This window comes from Antechinus flavipes, chromosome 6 (assembly GCF_016432865.1).
Source record: "Antechinus flavipes isolate AdamAnt ecotype Samford, QLD, Australia chromosome 6, AdamAnt_v2, whole genome shotgun sequence".
Taxonomy (NCBI): domain Eukaryota; kingdom Metazoa; phylum Chordata; class Mammalia; order Dasyuromorphia; family Dasyuridae; genus Antechinus; species Antechinus flavipes.
The window spans coordinates 221,562,839-221,584,935 of NC_067403.1; the positions used below are offsets into that span (position 1 = coordinate 221,562,839).

Here is a 22,097-nt window from a genome sequence, read left to right on the forward strand (position 1 = left end):
ATACAAATACAAAAAAATGAAACTCTCTCTACTCTCAACATTCTAACACAGGAGTCAGTGACATAAAAGGGTATACATAGACAATATAAAGAGAATAATATAAATAAATATGAAGAGTTAAATACTAAGTAATTTCAGAAGGGGACAACAGCAATGGTAGAAAAGACATTAGCAAAAAAAAAAAAGCTTTATATAGAAGATGATGCTTGATTTGATTCTTGAAGAGAGAGATTTTATGAAGAAAGGATGAGGAAACCTCTTTGGGCATGGAAGAGAGCCCATGCACAGAAAGGAAGTACCTATACTATGTGCTGGACACTGTGCTATACACTTTAAAATTACACTGGAAACTCTGTGGAAAATGGACTAGAGAAGGAAGAGATTTGAGGGAGACTAATTAGGAAATAATTGCAAAAATGTAGGCAAGAAGTCAGGAAACCTGGACTATGGCAATAGTCATTTGAGTAGAGGGAAGGGACATAGGAAATTATATTTTAGAGATAGAAATGACAATATTTGGCAACCATTTAGAAATGTGAAATAGGGAGGGAGATAGTAAAGGTTTGAAGATGGGATTCTAAGTCAGTGTGGGAGACCAGAAGAATAGTGTTATCTCTAATAGCAATAGAGATATTTGAAGGAAAAACAAGTGATAAAGAGAGATAATTAATTTAATTTTTAGACACACTGAGTTAAGATCTTTCTGGAAATTCAAATTTGAAATGTACTTTAGTAATGAGGAACTGAAGATAAGTGAGAGATTATGACTCATTATTTGGATCTGAACTTCATCCTTATAGAGATAATTAATTAAACTAATGAGAGTTGATGAGGTCACCAAGAAAGAGTTTAAAGAGAGAAGAAATAGGATCCAGGACAGATCCTTAGGGAATACCCAAAATTAGAAGGAGTAGATGCAAAGGAGAATGAGATAAGGTGGTTGGACAAATAGGACAAATAGGAGAGCCAGGAAAGAATAATGTCATAAAGTCCATTAAGGAATTTTGAAAAAGAAATGATCAAGAGTGTCAAATACAGCAAATTGATCAAGAAGGAAGAGAATCTGAGAAAAATATATCAGATTTGGCATTTAAGAGATCATTGGAAACTTTGGAGAAAGCAGATGTAACTGAGTGATGAGGTTAAAAACTAGATTGCAAAGGGTTCAAGAGTGAGAGGAAAGTTACAAGAAGAGACTATGAACTTACCACCATATAGTCGGAGTAAAACAAACCAATGGACAGTCCAAATGCCCAATTAGCACCCAAAAAAAGACGTGAGAACCAAGGAATGTTCAAATATGATACACTGACCACCCATAGTGGAGATCGAGGACAAATATCACAAGGAACGGGTTGCCACAGGTAGGTAAAATGTACAATTTTGGTGAGAATGTTGGCACTTTTGTGATCACAGCTCCAATGACGTATTGGGGTACATTTTGAAGGATGAGGGAGGAGAGGAGATGATATATATCGTATTTGCCTTACTAATGGTACTCTGATTAAATTAAATCTGAAATATAATTGTATTTCTGTTCAGCATAAAAAGCCTGGAGAGGGACATGGCATGGCTTTATGCCCTTGGGTGAAGATCACAGGAAAAATGGACCAGGAATGGCTGGAGAGTCTTCTCTTTGAGGTCTGCCCGGGGCCAAGTTTTTCACAGTTCTTTGTCAAGATTTTTAGTCATTTGTATGTTCCATCCATCTCATGCTCTGCTTCCAGTAATGACTCTACTCTATACCAATACATATATAGACTGTTTACCAGAAGTAATGATCTTGAATATAAATCCTCTTTATCCGCATTCAAACTCTTTCATAAAGATCTGACCACAAGCTCATTTGGAAGAATAAACTCAGTTATTTTGGGCCTGGGAGGAAAAGAAGGTACTTTATATCAACTTTTTTTTCCCTACAAAAACAGTTGAACAGATTTTCCTAAACGTTTCCCAAAAGTTGCATGTTTGGGTTGAGATCAGCTATGGAAAGACTCACCCTAAAGACAGAATTTGGAGACGGTTATTAATGGCAAAAAAGTAAAAAATAAACTGCAAATTGGAATAGAAATACATAGGGAAATTTGAATTATGGGTTGTATTCTCTCCCATTTCCTTGAAAAATAGCACAATCGACTAAAAGTCCAAGCTTTTAATAGAAGGCATCCCTTAGTGTAGTATAAATAGTTTTTTTTTTTTTCCCTTTAGCAGACTGCTGAAGCTGAAAGTCACCTCATCTCCCTGTGCCTTAATTTCCTCATTTGGTAAAATGAAAGGGTTGGACATTACCTTTAAGGTCCCTTTAAGGTCTTGGAACACAGGATAGAACACAGAATGTTTAAACTGGAAAGACACCAGGCAGCATCCTGTCTAGCGCCTTCATTCTACAGGCAAGAAAAATAAGGACGGAAAAGGGGAAATCACTTTCTCTATGTCATGTTGAGTCTGTAGCAGAGCCAGGACTGAAACAGAGGCCTCCTGATTTCCAAGCCAGTTCATTCCCCATCCTAGTGTGAAGTCGGATTACAAAGAAAATTAGTAATGGGCGTTAGTCACCAAGAGATTCCTCATAAAATTCTTCATAGAATACTTGACTCTAACATAGTGATGTCATTTCAGTTCTCTTCGAGAATGAAGGACATCCACCATAGAATTTTACAGAGTAAAAGTTCCTCAAGTGCCTCGACAATTTTTATTTTGTTTTGTTCAAGAGTCATTCTTTTGAGGCAGTTTTCATCACAAACTCTTAATTGGTCTCCTGTTCTCTACTCTCCCATCCATACTCCACACAATTGACCGATACAACAACATCCATTACAAATCACAACAACGGTTCTTCTAATGCATGATAGCAGTCACATCTTTTTCCTGTTCAAAAATTCTCAAGGTTCCCTATTACCTACAAATAAAATACTAGTTTCTTATTTAGGTATTCAAGGCCACAAATGGACAGCCATGTACCTTCCCCACCTTATTTAATATTGCTCTCATCCATGCTCACTCTATAGTTAAACTAATAGTTATTCTGTGATTTCCCTCCAGTCCTTTCATGCATTATGCCTGGGACACAATCTCTTTATCTTCATTTGTTGAGATCTACTTCCTACAAGACATATCTCAAATCCTACCTACTCTATAAAGGTTTTCCTGATCCCCCCAACTGAAATTGCTTTCTTCCTCCTCAAATTTTAATTGTACTTTTTCTGAACTTTGCATTCATAAATCATCTCTTGGGTTACACTTATTTTTGTGCTTTTCTTATTGCTCCTGCCCCTATGAACATGGAAACCCAGGGGAACTGGAGTGTCGTTTGTTATCTTGGTAGCTCCAGTATCTAACCCAAGGTCTTACATATATGCTATGCTTAATGATTGTTGAACTGAATTTAATTAAATTGATTTGCATGTGAAGTAGGACTGCTGGGTTAAGTATGAGTCCACTCTCTTCAGAGACAGAGATGATCTAGGAAAAATATTGGAGGGGAAAATATTCGTCCTTCTGTCTGATATATTCTCTTTTTTTGACCAAGGCAATTGGGACTTGTACAGGGTATTTAAGTGTCTGAGACCAGTTTTGAACTTAGGTCCTCCTGACTTCAGGGCTGTTGCTCTATCCACTGTACCACCTAGCTGCCCCCATTATATTCTTGAAAGAAAATATCCCTTTATAGAAACTAATTGATTAAATGGTTTTTAAAAATGGCTTGCTAGTTACTGTGTTGTTCGCTCGTTTCAACCGTATATGACGATGTGTGAGCCCATTTGGAGTTTTGGCCAAGATCCTCAAGTGTTTCATCAATTCTTTTTCCAAGGCTGGTTTCTTACAACTAATAATGAAGGCCTGGAACTTATAGCAGTTCAAAAAGGACACTCCATCCTTCAGATATAGCCTTCTCAAAGGGTGGAAGGAAGATATTTCTCCAGAATTTGACTCAGTAACAATGGTGAGAATAAAGTTTTCTCACCATTCAGCCTAGCTCTTGAAGAGTGAGCTCCTAGACTACTTGGTACATAAACATCATACTGTCATAGGTTCAAAATGAGATTCACCTCTTCTAACTCTTTCATTTTATATGTGAAGTCATTGAGAATTGGGGAAGTTATTGTCCTAGGTCACACAGATGATAAGTATCTAAGGTAACATTTGAATTCAAATTTCTGTCTCTGAAGCAGCGCTCCATCCACTATGGCATATTGTCTCTGGCTTCCATAGTTTATATAGGATTTTAAAGCTGGAAAACCCCCTCAGGTGTCTATTCCGATGGTCTCCTTTTATGGATAAGGATGCCAAATCTCAGACAAATTATCACTGGTCCAAAGTCACACAGATAGTAAATGGCAAAGCTGGGATCCAAATTCAGTTCCTTTGATTCCAAATCCATACCCCGACTCTCTATTACTGCCCTGTCTCTCTTTTATGCTTCAAAATATCACAGGCTCCTTAAAAACAGACCCGTCTCTTACACTTTCTTCCATTGCGTTCCCTGGACAACACTGGGTAGAGATTATCTATGGAAGCATTCCACAAATTCTTGTCAAATGGGATCAAGCAGAATTCTCCAGCGTTTGACTCCGTGACAATGGTGATAATAAACAGTTTTCTCACCATTCAGAAACTTGTGAATCCGAGGTCATGTTCCCAAACCACAGGCAGATAAGATTTCAGTAACTCTTTCTTTAAACGGCTCATGGACAAAGTGTGGATAACAACCATGTTATTAGAAATCTTGGCAAGTAGCTCCCAGTAGCACTCTGTGTCAGCACAGCAAGTTAGGCTATCAAGACATTCACATCCCCAAGAGCACTGAAAACAAATACAAACTCAGGCACCTCAGGAACCAGAAACTATGAATCCACAGCAGGATTTGCTCTTCATCACCCAGTAATGGCTCTGATTGAAGGGATGTTCCTTTCCTGGATGCTCTCCTGATTTCTGGGCTTTTCTCTACCAACCACAGCAACCCTTTCATCACAGAAGTTCAATCAACTCTTGGGACCTCTTCCTCTAATCCGGGTCAGCCAAGTTGACGCCTCCAAATCTCTCTCTGCTTTACTCCTGAATCTATGGACTTTTTTCTCCACCATAACTCCACGGTAAGTCCATTCCCTCCCCTCTTTTTTTTTTCCAATTTCCATTCAGCTACCATTAGAAAATAAGCTCCTTAAAGGGGAGAAATTTAATGTTTTTTATTCCTTTTTTCCCCTAGCACTTCAAAGAATGCCTAGGATATATTCTTTTGTTTTCTAGTCATTTCTTCAGTCATATTTGATTCTTCATGACCCCATTTGGGGTTTTCTTGGACACAACACTAGAATAGGTTTGCCATTTTCTTCTCCAGTTTATTTTACAGATAAGGAAACTGAGGCAAACAAGGTTAAGTTCCTGCCTATGGTAACAGAGATAATAAGTGTCTGAGACCAGATTTGAACTCATAAGCAAGAATCTCCCTGATTACAGGGCCAGTACTCTATCTACTGCACCATCTAATTGCCTAGTATATAATAATTGCTTAATAAATGCTTATTAATGACAACAAAGAATGCTATAGATTGCTGTCCTGTTCCCAATCTGTACTGTCTTGTCTGATAATCCTGTACATTTTTTATCTTGATCTAAGGATGACAAGATAATATATTTGGAAACAAAAGGGACATAACAAGGATAGTTGAGTGTCACAGTGGTTAGAATATTGAACTTGGAGACAGGAAGAACTGAGTTCAAAACTTTTTATTCACTTGGTAACTGCATCACTCTGGCCACCCATTTTTAGACTCACCTATAAAATGGGAATAATAGTACCTGCCTCCAAGAGTTTCAAATGAGATAGTATATATATTTAGCAAACTATAAAACACTTGAAAAATAAATTTATATAGTATTTATATAGTGCTTACTATGTGCCAAGCATTGTGCTAAGGACTTTGATCTTCACAACAATCTTGGCAGGTAGATGGTACTATTGTTCCTATTTTATAAATGAGGAAACTGAGGCAGGCAGAGGTAACATGATTTGCCCAAGGTCACTCAGCCAGGAAGTGTGGAAAGTCAAATTTTAACTCAGGTTTTCCTACTCCAGGTCTGGTATTCTATAAATAGACATATGAAATTTATAAATTATATTTCTTCATATAATTTTATATCTACATATGGATTTGTCCAAAACTTTTTCCAACTATGTATTCATCAAAATATTTGAAGACCACTGATCTAATCTATTTTATATTTGGGAAAATAGGCCAGCTACATTTGGCTATTGATCAGAAGTCTATTCAGACATCATAGTTTGTTTACACAGAAAAATTCCTCTTCACCAGCTTATTGCTATTAAGACACTTTCTTTTTTGCTTTTGTTCTTGTTGCTTCTTGTTCTTCATACTGAAAGAGTGACTTTGGGAAGGTTATACAAGTGAGTTGGATTTTAGTGAGGGAAGCTGAGCAAGGTCACCTGCCTCACTTTCCCCTCCAAAGCCATGTGGGTCCAGTGGCCAGATATAGATCAGACCACTGGAGATGGTCTTGGATGTATTGAGAGAACTTGGCCTTCTTTTAAACTAAGGTTTTCAACAGAGCTTAGTTTGATTGAGGCAACACCCAGTCAGTGATTAAGGCGAGGTAGCAAATAAGACAAAGAATCTCCACTTTCACCTACTTAAAAAAACAAAAAAACCCTAAATAAATAAATAAATCTGGGAAGGAGAGACCTATTTTCAAGTAAAGAAGCAAAAGAAAATAAATCTCAAATTACAAGGACAAAAAATGTTGTCAAAATGTTGCTATCTGTATTATGGCCCAACAGATGGAATCTTGGAGTCAGAACTGTAGGGAGGCCTGGCCGGAATGGCCTATGCTTGTCTTGCAGATAAGAAAATATCTGAGAGCAGTTGTAGTCCAGGGTCACACATCTTCTTGTAGGATGATGAACTCTGACGGGTTTGGCTCTTCTCAACAATGAGGTGATGCAGGCCAGTTCCCACAGCTTTGTGATGGAGAGAGCCATCTGCATCCAGAGGGAGGATGATGGGGACTGAGTGTGGATCATAACAGAGTATTTTCACCTTTTTTCCTGTTTGCTTGCTTTTTTCCCTACTCATTTTTTGCTTTTTGATCTGATTTTTCTTATGCAGCAAGATAAATGTAGAAATATGTATGGTAGAATTGCACATGGTTACCATATATTGGATTATTTGCTGCCTAGAGGAGGAGATGGGGAAAGGAGGGAAAAATTTGGAACACAAGATTTTGCAAGGGTAAAAAGTATCTTTGCATGTATTTTGAAAATAAAAAAGCTATTATTAAAAAAATTTAAGAAGTCATACTTTTTGGAGATGATTAAGGTTTCCTGATTCCTAGTCCAGAAAAGATGCTAATTTTGAATAAATCGTCAATTCCTGAACTCAATTCCCCCAGCAGCATATAGCACAATGAAAAAAATATGTTATCTTGAGTTCAAATTCTCCTTCTGATGTCTGATATCCATGAAACTTTAGATATCATTTAATTTCTCTGATCCCAAGTTTCTTTATCTGTAAAATGAAGGGAAGGATAGGATTGATTTTGGGTCCCTTTCAACTGAAAATCCAGGATCTCAGGGTATTCTGTGTTTTGCAGTTTTCTATCTTCATATATTTTTATAACTTCTCTCACTTTTTAATTAATTACTAATCAACAATCATTTATTAAGGATCTATTATGAACCAAACATGGATGGAGAAAGCGGGGAGGAATGGAAAAGAGAAAAGGGAAGACTAGATGGAGAGATGTATGTACCCATCAGAAGGTCTTATTTTCAAGTTCAGAAAGTCTAGAAAAGGGCTAGATGCTAGGAATTATTACAAGAAGACTCTCCAAGACTTTATTTTGAATGTTTCATACAGGTCTCCTTTTTCATCTGCCACAGCTGTGTTGGAATTAGGACTTGGAATCAGAAACACCTGAATTCAAGTCCAGTCTCAGACAGTAGCTATGTGATCCCGAACAAGTCCCTTAATCCTGTCTACCTCAATGTTCTCACCTTTAAAATGGAAAAGGTAATAGCACCTACCTCTGAGCATGATTATGAGAATAAAATGAGTTTTATATATATATATGTACATATATATGCTTTGTAAACCTTAAAACACTAATGTTATAGTAACAGTAATAATTATTTTTAGAACTATATATAACAAAAATAAGAAGTCTTCCTAGAGTGGGTGTATGAGTTTTAGTACAGACATCACTTCAGTTGTTCAAAGATTTATTTTCCTTTCTTTTCTGATTTTTGTCTGTGTTCCATATAGGTGAAGTTATTGCCTATGTGATAGTTGGATAAATGAGGCAAAACATAGATAAAGTTTAAGAACTTTCCCTGACCTCTATTTCTCTTAATAGTGAAAATTTGGGGACTACCTTTTATTGTTTCTGAATATAGAGAAGAAAATGACAATTCCAATGAAAATTTTACTTGAACAAATTTTCTTTTGTAAAATTTTCCAATAAAAATTGGAGTCATACTGCTGCTATATAAAAGACAAGATTTTATTGTAAACAAAAAGCTCCAGGTCTTTTGTGAATTGGGCCTAACTCAGTTCCTTTTAGACCTCATTTTTGGCAGTCATTTAGTCTTCACTGTATGAAGAGATTTGACTATGAAGAAATAAGCTTTAGAAAAAAAAAAAAAAAGAGAGAGAGATATAGGTGAACACTGGACAGGGTGACAGCCAATTAAGTCTTTTCACATTACATCAGGTCTCCTACTCAAACCCTGAGCATCATATAGCTATAATAAGATAAATATAATAATATAGAATAAAAAGAACTACTAACTGGGCAGGTAGATGGTACAGTGAATAGAGTACCAGTCCTGAAGTCAGGAGGATCTGATTTCAAATCTGATTTCAGACACTTAATACTTCCTACCTGTGTGACCCTGGGTAAATCACTTATCCCCAATTGCCTCAGAGGGGAAAAATCCTACAACCAATCTATTTTTGCAAATCTCCATAACAGATTCATTTAAAAATCACATTAAAATACTAGAAAAGTATTCTGACTGATTTGTCACAATGGAAGTACAGGCTTCCAGTCTCATATTCTCACAGTCAAATCAAGCCAAACTAAATACCTAATTTAAAGGTAACAAAACATAGGTGCAATATGGTAAACCTTTCTTTAACAACAAGAAACATCATTAATGTAAGTTTTCCAGCCCATTTGCAAAGAGCCACTATATTATTAGTACCCCATATCAAAAAATTTAAGTTAATCTATTAAATGTGAAAATTGTCACTCCACAAGATAAAGAAGTTCAAAAGGTCAGAAATTATATTTTTCTTCATTGTGTTTCTCATCCTGTACTTCTCAAGTAGCATTCTGCACATAGTAAACTTTTCACAGATATTTGTTAAAACTGACATTTTAAATATTTTAGATCTTCAGGGTTAAGATTATTTGGTTACCCTAATTCAGGGGTCCTCAAACTTTTAAAATAGGGGGCCAGTTCACTGTCCCTCAGACTGTTGGAGGGCCGGACTATAGTAAAAACAAAAACTTTGTTTTGTGGGTCTTTAAATAAAGAAACTTCATAGCTCTGGGTGAGGGGGATAAAATGTCCTCAGCTGCCACATCTGGCCCGTGGGCTGTAATTTGAGGACCCCTGCTTTAAGGCATGTTCTTTGAACATCTCTTTTCTCTCCCCATCCATTCTCCTGCACATATACATTTTTTGAATAATACAAACCTCAAAAAAATCATGAAAACAAGTCATTTTGAAGAATAGAATTTTGAGAGGGGGATAAATATGGGCAGGAGAAGGGATAGTTATTCCAGAACAGAGAGATATTGTGATACTCTGATATCCTGTGATGTCATCAGTATAATAATGAGTTCTGTTTGGGCACAGGAAATGTAACCAAAGGAATATAGTAGTGAACAGTTGGTTATGAAGGATCAGAACCCAGGGGAGAGTTTGGGAGTGGATATTTAGAACTAGAAATCACCAGCTTGGGGATGACCATTAGATTTTGAAACCTGGAGAGATGACTAAAAGAAAGAAGTGAGAGCCCAGGCTGCAGCTTTGGGGCATACGCCACTTAGCTTTTAGGAAATAGATTATTATCTAACAAAGTGGAACTAAAAAGGGTGTCATAAGAAAAAATAGAGAAAAGGCAGCTGAATGGTTCAGTGGATAGAGCACTAAGCCTGAAGTTAGGAAGATCCCATCTTTCTGAGTTCAAATCCAGCCTCACCCATTTACTAGCTGTATTATCCTGGACAAATCACGTAACCAAGTTTGCCTCAGTTTCCTCATTTGTAAAATAAGCTGAAGAAATAAATACCAAACCACTCCAATAAACCACAAATGGGATCAAAAAGAGTCAGATACTACTGAAAAATGATTTAATGACAGCCAAAAACAGTGATGAAAAATCAGGAAGTAAAGAATAACCAGGAGTAAATGTAATCAACATAAGCAAATGCTATAAAAAAAAAGCATTTTAAAATAAAAATGGCATAACACTGAAGGTCAAGAAAGAAAGTAGGACTGGAAACATACATTATTTTAAGTCATAATTATGCAAAATAGGGTCTTTGGTTTTATATTCCCAGTGAAGACATATAATGTGAATCTGAATAATGAGATCACATCATGGGATTCATTATTTGCATTAGAAAATGAATAACCTTTGTCCAGAAGTCAATTTTCCTAGATTATAGTGGCTCACATTTATATGACATATTATTGTTTTCAAAACATTTTCTTCATGATATTTCTGAGGTAGAGAATGGTCATCATTTCCATTTTACAGATGGTGAAACTGAGATGCAGAGTAACAATGTCATTTTTTCAATTTTATATCACCTATAATTATCATGCAGAAGTCAGATCCAGATCTTCTAAGACCTTCAGGGCTTTCCACTTTAACACCCTACCTCACATGTCACCCTCACCATCATTTATGGAGCATCTAATATTTTCCAATTACAAAGGATAAAAATAAGATATGGTTCCTGATCAGAAGAAAGTTACAATATACTCTAGTCTCCTCCAGCTCTGAGGGGGGTCATACTGCCCAAGACTAATAGCAAAATCAGAGTATCCTGGAGGAAAACATGTGTTCTAATTCAAAGTTGTTATTGTTCATTCCATTCAGAGCCAGTCCATTAAAAGGCAATACAGTATGGGGAAGAACACTGGATTTAAAATCAGAGGATATGTATTCAAATTCTGGGTTGCCTCTGTGATGATAAAGACCAAGCTAATCCCATTCTCTAAGTCTCAATACCTCAGGTAAAAAATAAAGGATTTTATCCCATTGACTGAGATTAAAACTAATACTCTATTGAATCATTTGGCAGTTTGAGGGAAAATGCTAAGTGCTGATAACACTAAAAATTTTGTGTTGAATCTGCATTCAACAAGATATGAGTTCAAATCATGATGGAAAACATTTAACAAATGATTGCTCTGACAGAGCAAACATACTCGTTTTCCCAGAACAAATAATGCTTGAAAATATTTTGCTCCTGGCGGACAATTCTTAATTATATGAGTGGGTCCATTTCGCAAACCATCTTGTCTTCAGCACTTCCTCCAGTACAAAGAAAACTAATAACCAAGAGACTAATAACTAAGACTAAATAGCCAAAAGAAATAACAAGGCAACTTGAGCCAAACTAGGAAAGAAAAATTGTATGAAATCCCTGAAGCAATAAACCAACAAGTATTTATAAAGTATCTACTATGTGCCAGGCACTATATTAGGCACTGAGGAACCCAGCACAAAGAATGGAACATCCCTTGTTATAGAAATTTATATTAATATATATTTGTGAAAAGGAACGGAGCCCTAAAACATGGCCCGTGGTGGAGGGGGCACCTGAGTTAAGTTTTCAAGAAAGCATGATGGCCATTCTGAAATACATTCTGATATACTTCCCCAATTCCTCCTCAAATGATCAGACTAGCTCCCCAGAGGGCAATTGCTACTATTTCTTCAGGATTCTAAAAGTAACCTTAAGAATTTATGGGGTTCTCATATTGTTGCTTGAGTCCCCAATTCTGTACTCCCCATTAAGTACCAATAGGATTTAATAAACTTTTTTAAACTTTGTTATAGTAAGCAAGTATAACAAAGACAATTCTTAATAAAACATCCCTCTCAAACTGGAGGGAGGGGTTGCGTACTCTCCCCATGCACATAAAAAGTCCTTGGGGAAAGATTTAAATTTAAGGGAGTCTACGTGGCTAAAGAATAAAGTGACAACTCCTAGTTATTAGAAGTTTTTTCTCTTTCCTGGAACCCTCACGAAGTTCTCTTTAAGTGTAGTTTTACGTCAGGCTCAGACAGTCCAAAAATAAGCATCCTTGTAGAATTCTGATGATACCTTTCCTTGGTGTAAGATGGTCAGCCTTGCTCTGACTCTCAGCTCCCAATGTGGACAATTCAGTCAGTACTGAAGGAGATCACGATTACTGCTGATGGATACTGCTACCGTGATTGATTGGGAATCTCCTGGCTTTTCTAAATTAAAGGAGGAAGAAGAGAGAGAAAATTCTCCCTTCACTTTCCTTCTGGCGCACAAAAAGTAATTCCTGCAGGATTCTCTGACTACTGGATTTGATATTCATTTTATTGGTCTGCTACTCAAATGCAAAAATGTATGCCTAGTTTACTTTTGATTGACTGATTCAATTGAGATGTTTGGGTCTTTGGTGACTACAACAATTTTGGGTAAAGGCAGGAATCTCCCATCTTTCCAGAAAAAAAATCTCGAGCAGTGTTAAGGAGGGAGATTATTTTTTAACTGGATAATATTCAATTAAACTCTATTTTTGCAACATGTGCTGTATTATTGAATAGTTTTATGTGCTATATTCTTAACTTTTAAATTGCTGAAACTTTTATCCCCTCTAAAACATAAAACTCTATTGCAAAAACATTGCTTTATATTTCCATATGGCTCTTGATTATTTTTTCTAAATTAGTGATTCCTAACTCTGTAATTTTAGCCAATCCCATACAGCATCTACTTGAAACCTTTAAAAAAATGTTTAAGTGATGCTTTTTTAAGTGGCATTCTTCTTTAAGAATTATCTTTTTTCTCCTAATTACATTAAGTTCAGTTTATAAATCTGTGAATATTTGTTGAATTTAGCACTTCACACCCACAGTAAGTAGAGTATTACTTTGATAAAATCAAATCAACCACAGGGTACCCAATAAAAGAAAACCATGTTTTTATATTATTAGTTGGTTAAGCATCAGCAAAAATATATTATCTCCTAACTAATTACAGGGGATTCATAGAAAATAACTTTCTCTTACAAGAACCTCTAAGTAAGGTTGTAAAAGTTACCAAGCAATGTTAATGCACTATAAAATAAATCAGTTCCAGATTTTTTGTCTGTAACTTGGCAGAGTGTTCATTTCTGAATTCTATGTTTATCAGGATTTTTTTTTAAAGTCTTAATGGATCATACTAAGACCTTTCAAGTAATTTATTGGGAGAAGAACAGAACTTTTCCATTTGGATGTTTTTATGTTTGCAACTTATCTAGCTAAAAGCTTCTCAAAATTAAAGATGCCTCATGCACTCAGAAATAAAACATATATGTCAACATGAAACCTTCTTGGAGTTGGTTGGAAACCCTCAAGTTTCTGACATTTTTCCAAATTGTTATTTTTTCCTAAGTGATAATATGAGATAATTGAAATTTGATTCGGTTTCTCATAGATGAAAACCACTAACATTATCTATAGGAAAAACAACCTAATACAAAGAAAGATTTGTAGCTAGACAAGTTAACATTTTGTTTCTCCTGCTATTTGTATGATCGCAGGCAGTCATTATTCAACCTCACTGACCTCATGTCCAAGGCAATGACAAAGGTGTTCACAGAAGGGGAAGGGGAAAGATCAATGGTTATATAAGTCACTCTGCCCATACCTATAATATGGGATAATAACTTCCAAATCATTTGACTAATGAGGTAGTTATTACTAAAGTGTTTCTGGTCAACATGAGCTACTGTGCTATGTATATTGGTTTCTTAGCTCTCTTTCTCCATTGTTCAAAGCTTATATGTGTATATGTGCTTTAAGAAATTCACTATAACAGAATCACAAGAAGTTCAATATCTTAGAATCTTAGATTCAGAAGAAATTTCTGCAGCCATAGAAAAATCAGGAGTTAAAGAAGAGTGCCTTCTTCAACATTCCAATGGTCCAATAGAATCTTCTGTAAGACTTAGAATGAGGGAGAAATCAATTCCCTGACAAAGTGTTCCAATCCCCTTTTGAATACCTCTGATTTGTTGTTTAGTCATTTTTTTTCATTGTGCCTGAAACTTCATGACCCTTTTTGGGGTTTTCTTGGCAAAGACACTGGCGCGATTTGCCATTTCCTTCTCCAGCTCATTTTATAGGTGAGAAAACTGAGGCAAATAGGGTTAAGTGATTTGTCCAGAGTCACAAAAGTAGTAAGTTTCTAAGGCCAGTTTCGAATTCAGAAAGATGAGTCTTCCTGATCTAATTCTAGTGATCTTTAACACTGTCTAAATCTGTCTCTCTGATACTTTAATTCATTGCTTCCAATTCTGACTTCTGGGACAATGTATTGCTCTTCCATATGGTAGTCTCTCTCCTCTCCAATCCATATTTCCCATAGCTGTCAAATTAATATTTTCCCTAATACTTCCTCTAGAATCTTCAGGGACTTAAAGCATTTGAAGCTTATAGAAATGACCCCTGTGTCTGTTCTTCTACTGTGAAAATATTTCCCGTTTTGTCAAATGACCTTCTTCATGTGATATGATCTCCAGGGGTTTTTTTTTCTCCTTTCCTTTTTGTCTTCATATGGATTTCTAGAGCTTAGAAATGTCCATTAAAATGTGAAACCCAGAATGCTATATAATTTTGTAAATGTTCTGTAAGGAAGCAGACCAGAGAAGAACTCTCATCTACTAATCTTAGATATTATTTCTCTCTCAATTACAGTTTCATCCTTTGGATATATGTTATAAGGCATTGAAGCTTCTGAGTGGGAATTATGACATGGTGTAAAATGTGTTTTAGAAATATCACTTTGACAGCTGTGTCGAGAATATATTGGAGAAGGGAGAGATTTGAAGTAGGGAAATAAAATTTTTATTCATTTATTATAGGAGAGAGATTATAAAGGCCTAAATTAGGATGTTGGATGAAGTGAGTAGAAAGAATCACCTACATAAGATATGTTGTGTCCCTTAAAGGAGTATTCAGAGCTCTTTCCGTGAGTTAATCATAAACTGAAGGATTTTTCAGTCCTTTTGTGAATCAAACTCTTATAGTCAACAAAGAGTAGTTCAGGTCAAGTCTGTCTTTTTGGGAGCTTTACTTTCCACTTGGCAGGAAGCCCCCTCCAGGTCTGTTTAATAGTTGGGCTGGAGGTGACTAAATCTTTTTCAACTCCCATTATCTTTTTTTAACCTAGTATTAAAACCATGAAGATTACTCTGGAAATTTAGTTAGCAATAAATACTGAGCAGGCACCTTTAAGTCTGCATTTACCAGCTATTCTGTTTATGGAAAATAATCAGAATAAACAATTTTTGATAAAGATCTCAGGAAAAATTAAGCAGTTCGTATTTGTATTTTGGTCACATGCCATTAGAGTCTTTTTGTTTTAAAATTATATTACCTTTTCTAAGAATAAGTATCACACCATAAAGAATACTTCCTTATAGCCCACCTAAAGCCTTAAAATTATTACACCATTATAAATCAAAAGACTGGTTTAGTTTCATGATTCATTCAAGATTTTGCCTTGAGACAATGGTGACACTAATTAATTCCAACATGGAAATATGGGAATAAGACACAACATCCCCTTAAGGTACCACTTAACTATCATGAGAAGCCAATACTTAATGAATCCCAACCCCATGCTGAAGTATAATTGACCCTCTCTCATCTCCAGTTTCTCAATTTAGTATTTTCAACAAACATTACTTTTTGGTAAACACTTGTTTCTTTAAAGTAAACAGCAAGACATTTAGAGTTCCAGGGATGAGGATAGAAATAGAAGAGAACAGCTGATTATGATTAGTGCAAGTTTTAAGTGACTTGGGTCCTCAGACTCAAAAGATTGCCTTGAAAAGCATATGCCTTGAGTTCACCAGTTGTCAGGGATGGCTTGACAACTCCTGTGACATGGAAGAAATGCAAAGGAAGGTGAGGAGATTGAGAGGAACCTTCCATATTTCCTTTTTGAAGATTTTTTAACCCGAGTCTCAGACACCCATTGCCCTCTGGTATCACTTTATTTGCATTAAAATAGTGGTGTTTTAATATTGAATGTTTCCGAGTTCACTTCATAATCTGAAAAACGATCTCTCCTAGGAAAAGTAAACTATTAACACAAAAACCCAATGTTCTAACCCTATAAAATTAAACACTATGCTACTGTATGCTTTTCTTATAGCATGGTGGTTAGGCATCCCTCAAATGTTATACCAACAGAATATGGTAAGGTAAAGTCAGGAAGGCTGAAAATACAGGCCCAGTGATGGATAAATTCTGTCCAAGGAGAATCCAAGGTAAGGCTAGAGAAAATCAGTTTTGTTATAACATAGACAATATGTTAGTTATAATTCTCAAAGAGTTTCGTATAAATCATAGAGGAGTTGGAATCTACATTTGGTGGAGAAAGTATCCCACATGAAGTAGGATCATTGAAGTATCTTCAGACTCTTCAAGACTATAACAATAATTTCTATGCATTTGTAGAAGTATTTTTTCAGGTGAAGCTACATATAAAAGCACAATGGAGATATTCAGATGTCTTTGCTTAGAAAAGATGTTCAAATAATCCAAAGAAGAAAAAGAAAAAGAAATCACGGAATTATAAGTATAGAGAAAGTACCAATTAATCAATAGACAATTATTAAATACCTACTGTAAACCAGGTACTGTATTAAGCACTGGAAGAACAGAATTTTTTAAATGAGGCAAAAAAATCACTTCTCTTAAGGAACTTACAATCTAATGAAATTCATCTAGTCATCTTCCATGTTTTAAAGATAAAGAAACAGAAGGTAAGAGAAGTTAAATGATTCATCCTCGTTGAATGTTTGATAGTTTGAAAGGCAGCCTGTTGTATTGGAAAACATAGAAATATTAAGCCAAAAGGCTGTTGGTTATAGCTGAGGGCCCAAAATTAACTAAAATCTATCATTATGACCCCTTTATTCTACAAATAGAAAAAATTAGACCTGAAGTGGCAAAGTTATGTCCCCAAAGTCACAAAGGAGGGGTTGATGTAACCAGGACTAAAGCATCAGAAGTAGCACTTTAAGAGTCACAAAGTTCTCATATAAGGACATTTTCTGAATATGTGAATAATAAGCATCAGAGCTAGAATTTGAACCTATTTCTATTTGTAAGTCCAGTATGATCTCTATTATAGCTGGACTGATAATTTTAAGATGTTAATAATACATTGTTAAGGGACAGATCAATTCTCCTAGAGCCTCCACAGTTGTGGATCATAACATGTGAAGGAGTTGTAAGGCAGCCTTTGCTGACACAGGTGTTGCAGACTGGGAATGAGATAAATTGGAGGCAGAGGGAAGAGGAGAGAGGTCAGATAATGCAATGGCTTCTCAGTCAGAGAGGTCAGAGAACAGCAATTGCTCAGTCCCTTGCATCATCCTCTCACAAGAGGAGATCCATTCTGGGTTGGCCCTCCAGCACCCACTGTCAGGTAGTTCCCGCGTATTCCAACATATGGCGCCTGAACGTAAGAAGGATCCTTCTAGAGTTAAGGAAGAAGAGCCCTGGTAAGAATTTTTTAGTCAGGGTAATTAAATGGGCCATCACATCAAAAGGCTGAGCCAAGAGACTAATGAGAGACTTAAATGCCCGTTCTGACTACAGTCCTCTTCTCCATTTGAAAGTTTGCCTCCATGATAAGATCAACACCTGCTACAACCATCCAGAAGTGATAGTGCTGCTTGCATTCCTCAGTGTGCAGGCCATGCTGTGGGGGGAAGAAGGGAGGAAATAACACCAAAAAAAACCCAAAACAAATCGTTTTTCCCGTTTAACGGGAATCATTAAGGGACAGGTCAATTCTCTGAGAGCCTCCACATGTGAGGATCATAACAATACATCTTAGTAAAATCTTGCAATTAACAGTGGACGAAGTCAGCAACAGTTTGAAGAGTTGAAAGAGGTTGGAGGAGGTAGAATACTTCTTTTGATACTTTGTAGTTGAATGAACATGGAGTGAGTAACTTAAAAGTCTATGAGTCTCAATTTCCTCATCTGGATCCAAGAGCTTCTTTGACCTGTTATTGCTACATAAAAATAACATCTCATTTCTGTCACTTTTTACACTTCAGCACTTATCACAGGATCTCACACATCATAAGGCATTTAATCAATGCCTTGACTTGATCTTTGCTGATTATGCAAAGTCTTTTATTAAGTTCCCCAATCCTTGACTAGTCATAAAATTTAGATACATAAGATAGATCCAAGCATAGTGAGATCATTAGGGTATTAGATATCCATGTGGAAAATGGTTCTTTCTTTAAAACATGTTGCCAACATAATACTGTCATATATAATATATATAAAATGGGATTCCTCCCCAGCAGACAGTTTAAGCCCTCTGTGGTTTTTCATAACCTTAAGTACATTAGCATCACTTTTGAATAGAATTGAATATAGTTTTCAAGTTAAACGAGCAATTATAATTCATATTAATAACATGATTTATTACAAGTGATGACATCAGGGTATAGGGACTGAATGAATGGAACATTAAGGAATTAAGCCGGCAATTCATCTTGAAAAAGTTTCTCCAGTGATCAAAATGTCTTTTGGACTAGATAAGTATAATATTTTTAATGTGTATCTAGGAAGAATCTAGATTGAAGGCCTTGGGATTGAACCAGCGGATGAAAACAAAAATACCTTGTTTTTGGCTAGGCAAAACTTAACTGAGCAAAAGCTAAAGGATAAAGCTCTGTATCTTAAAGAGACTTAATGGAGCCAAAGCCTAAGGGGAAGAGCACAGAGCAATTAAACACCTACACAAAACCAGTCTTAACATATATTTCAGCAGAGTAAAAAGAACACAGTGGACCTAGATGTTCAAAAAAAACCCACACTCATACAATTTTGATTCAATAGAGGGCTTATTTCAAGGAAAGTATAGGAAGATGAATACTTCCTTGTCAAAGATTAAGATATGTTCTCTAAATACATGATAAGCTTTTTGTTTAATTACATAAATGCTTATAACTTAATCACACTTAACTTTACAACAATAAAGTTAACAGTTCAATACTACTTGGTCTGTTAAATGGTTGAGTCAAGTGGAATTTTTTTTTCTAGAAATGGAGAAATTTATAATAGTGATTCATAATCAGATCAGTGACATGAGAAATTATAGAACAGCTTTTTTTAAATTTTATTTTATAATAACTTTTTATTGACAGAACCCATGCCAGGGTAATTTTTTTTATATTATCCCTTGCACTCGCTTCTGTTCCGATTTTTCCCCTCTCTCCCTCCACTCCCTCCCCTAGATGGCAAGCAGTCCATTACATGTTAAATATGTTGCAGTATATCCTAGATACAATATATGTTTGCAGAACCGAACAGTTCTCTTGTTGCACAGGGACAATTGGATTCAGAAGGTAAAAATAACCCGGGAAGAAAAACAAAAATGCAAATAGTTTACATTCATTTCCCAGTGCAGAACAGCTATTCTTTAGCAACCCAAACTTACTGATCAATGTAGATTATGCAATGAAATAGCAGAATATAATATTGTGTTGAAAAATTAGTATTTATTTAGCACTAAGTTATATTTCTACTACCTAGAAAGAGATGATCATATACCTACAATTATCCACCAAACTAACTATACTAAATTATCATCTTACACTATCAAATCACATAAAAGGAAATAGGATTAGCTATAAAGAAACTTCCAAAAGAAAAGAACTGCTGGTCCTGATATATTTACAAAGAATTAAATACATTTTTAATAATTAAGGCCTGTAACTACATAAATTATTCACAAAAATGGAAATAAAACATTCCATTAAATTCTATTACATGGATATACTTTCAAACTAAACAATAAAAAGATCATACAAAGGAGAATCGCAGACCAATATATCAGTGAATAGCAATTTAAATGTTTTAAATAAAATCCTGTAAATGTACAGCTATTATCCAAAATAATTACTAATCATGATCAAAATAAAATAATTTATTAGGAAAATAACAAAAATAATTAATCATGTTAAAATTAAAAACCGCATCATCTCAAAAGATTCAGAAAAAGTCTTTGACAAAGTAACACAACCATTTTTGCTGAAAAAAATCTTTAAAGTAAAAAGTGAACATTATATGGGAATAGAGGAGAAATTCCCAAAATACAGGAATAAAGCAAAGATGCCTATTTTCCCTACTATTGTTTCATGTTATTCTAAACAGGCCAGCAATAAGACAAGAGAAGGAAACTAAAATTGCAGAGAGGGCAAATATGATATAAAAAAATCCATATTGGTTGATGACATAACAGTTTACTTAGAGAATCATTGAGAATAAGCAAAGAAACTAACTAAAAAATATTAATTTAGCGATGTTGCAGGATAAAAAATAAACCCATAAAACAGCAAGTTGTTATATAATTTAATTAAATCCACAAAGAATAATAGAAAGTAAGATAATATCCAAAATAATTACAAATTGCCTAAAATAGTTTGGAAACAATCTACTAAAATATGACCAATATTTTTATACATTCAATTATGTCTTCCTTAAAGAAATAATGAAAAAACAGACAGTTGGAAAATTATTCAGTACTCATGGTTAGTCTAATAATAGTAAGTTAAAACTCTATTTCTATAAGAAAAATGACAAAATTACCAAAGTTAATTTAGAGATTTAATGATACACCAAAGTGATACTTTCCAAGGCAAAGTAAAATAATTTTACAATTCATGTAGAGAAATAAAAGAGCTAGAATATCAAAATAATTTTTAATGTAGGAATAAAGGGAGAATGCTTCCAGACTAAAACCACATTATAAAACAGCCATCCGTGAAACCACTTGATACTGGTTAAATAATTAAAATGTAAATCAGTTGAACAGACTAGATTGGTGAGAATTAGAAATAAAGGAACTCAATAACTGAATGACAAATAAATCCAAGAACATATATTACTTAGGAAAGAACTCAATATATAAAAGCTGATGCAAAAATTGCAAAGCAATCTAGCAATAATTAGGCTTAGATCCATACATTATTTCATATTTCTAAATCAATTTAAAGTAGATGCATGGCCTGAATATTAAAGATGATAACATAAAAAATAAGAAGAGCAGCAGATCAATCCCCAAGCTATGGGAAGGAAATAAATTCTTAATGTAAATAGGGAATAAAAGAAATTACAAAAGATAAAATGGGAAGTTTTGCTTCCTTGAAATTGAAAAGATTTTGCTCCAAAAAATTAATGCACCTGGGATAAGGGAAGTGATCAATGTAGGGAAAATGAGAACTACAAAATATATCTGATAAAGATTTGCTAAAAAAATACATAGACATCTAATAGAAACATTTTTTTTTCCAATAGAGAAAACAAAGAACAAACCCTTTTCAAAAGAAACCTTGTCAATTATTCACAACCACATGCAAGAATGCTAAGAATCATTAATAATAAGAGAAATGCAAATCAAAGGACTCCTAAGGTTTCACCTCATACTTAGAGAATTGGCAGAGATATCAAAAATCAGAATAGCTAACATTGGAGGGATTGTAAAAAGATTACTTTTTTGTGGAACTATGAATTAATACTACTATTATGTAAAGCAGTGTGGAATTGTACCTAAAAATGGCTAAAACATATCTTCTAAGAGATTTTTCTCTTAGGAAAGTTCAGTGGAAAAGGAGTTCACTGACAAAAAAATTAAAAAGTTTCATACTCCCCAAAGCATTTGTAGCAACACCTACAAATGAGATACCTATCAATTGGTGAATATCTAAATAAACTATAGCATATAATGGTAATAGAATATTATTACAATGCTGTAAGCAACAATGAATATGATCA

At 34.9% G+C, this 22,097-nt stretch overlaps 1 protein-coding gene across 2 annotated transcripts in view; it reads left to right on the plus strand.

The window, feature by feature from the left end:
* Positions 1 to 4,744: 4,744 nt before the first annotated feature.
* BBOX1 (gamma-butyrobetaine hydroxylase 1) overlaps positions 4,745 to 22,097 on the plus strand; it is a 105,429-nt gene continuing 88,076 nt past the window's right edge. For both annotated transcript variants that reach the window (XM_051964231.1, XM_051964233.1), the window contains exon 1: positions 4,745 to 5,093. The gene's annotated coding sequence lies outside the window, so the exon portion shown is untranslated. The remainder of the gene's footprint in view (positions 5,094 to 22,097) is intronic.